Below are 359 nucleotides of genomic sequence, written 5' to 3'. Positions count from 1 at the left end.
CTAGACTATATGAATGGATTAAGAAACAAAACCCATCTTTTTGTTGTCTGCAAGAAACTCATCTCACTTTCAAGGACAGACATTATCTCAAAGTGAAAGGGTGGAAAAAAATATACCAAGCAAATGGTACTAAGCAAAAAGCAGGTGCTGCAATTCTAATATCTGACAAAATAGACTTTATACTAAAACTAATCAGAAGAGACAAAGAAGGCTACTTCATTCTGATCAAAGGAACAATAAATCAAGAAGATATTACAATCATGAACATATATTCACCAAACTCTGGTGTACCCAACTTCATAAAAACAACACTATAGGACTTTAAGACCCAGATTAATCCCAACTCATTAATAGTGGGT

This window comes from Nannospalax galili, unplaced genomic scaffold (genome assembly GCF_000622305.1).
Source record: "Nannospalax galili isolate Female #2095 unplaced genomic scaffold, S.galili_v1.0 scaffold180, whole genome shotgun sequence".
Classification (NCBI taxonomy): domain Eukaryota; kingdom Metazoa; phylum Chordata; class Mammalia; order Rodentia; family Spalacidae; genus Nannospalax; species Nannospalax galili.
This window is presented reverse-complemented; position numbering follows the sequence as displayed.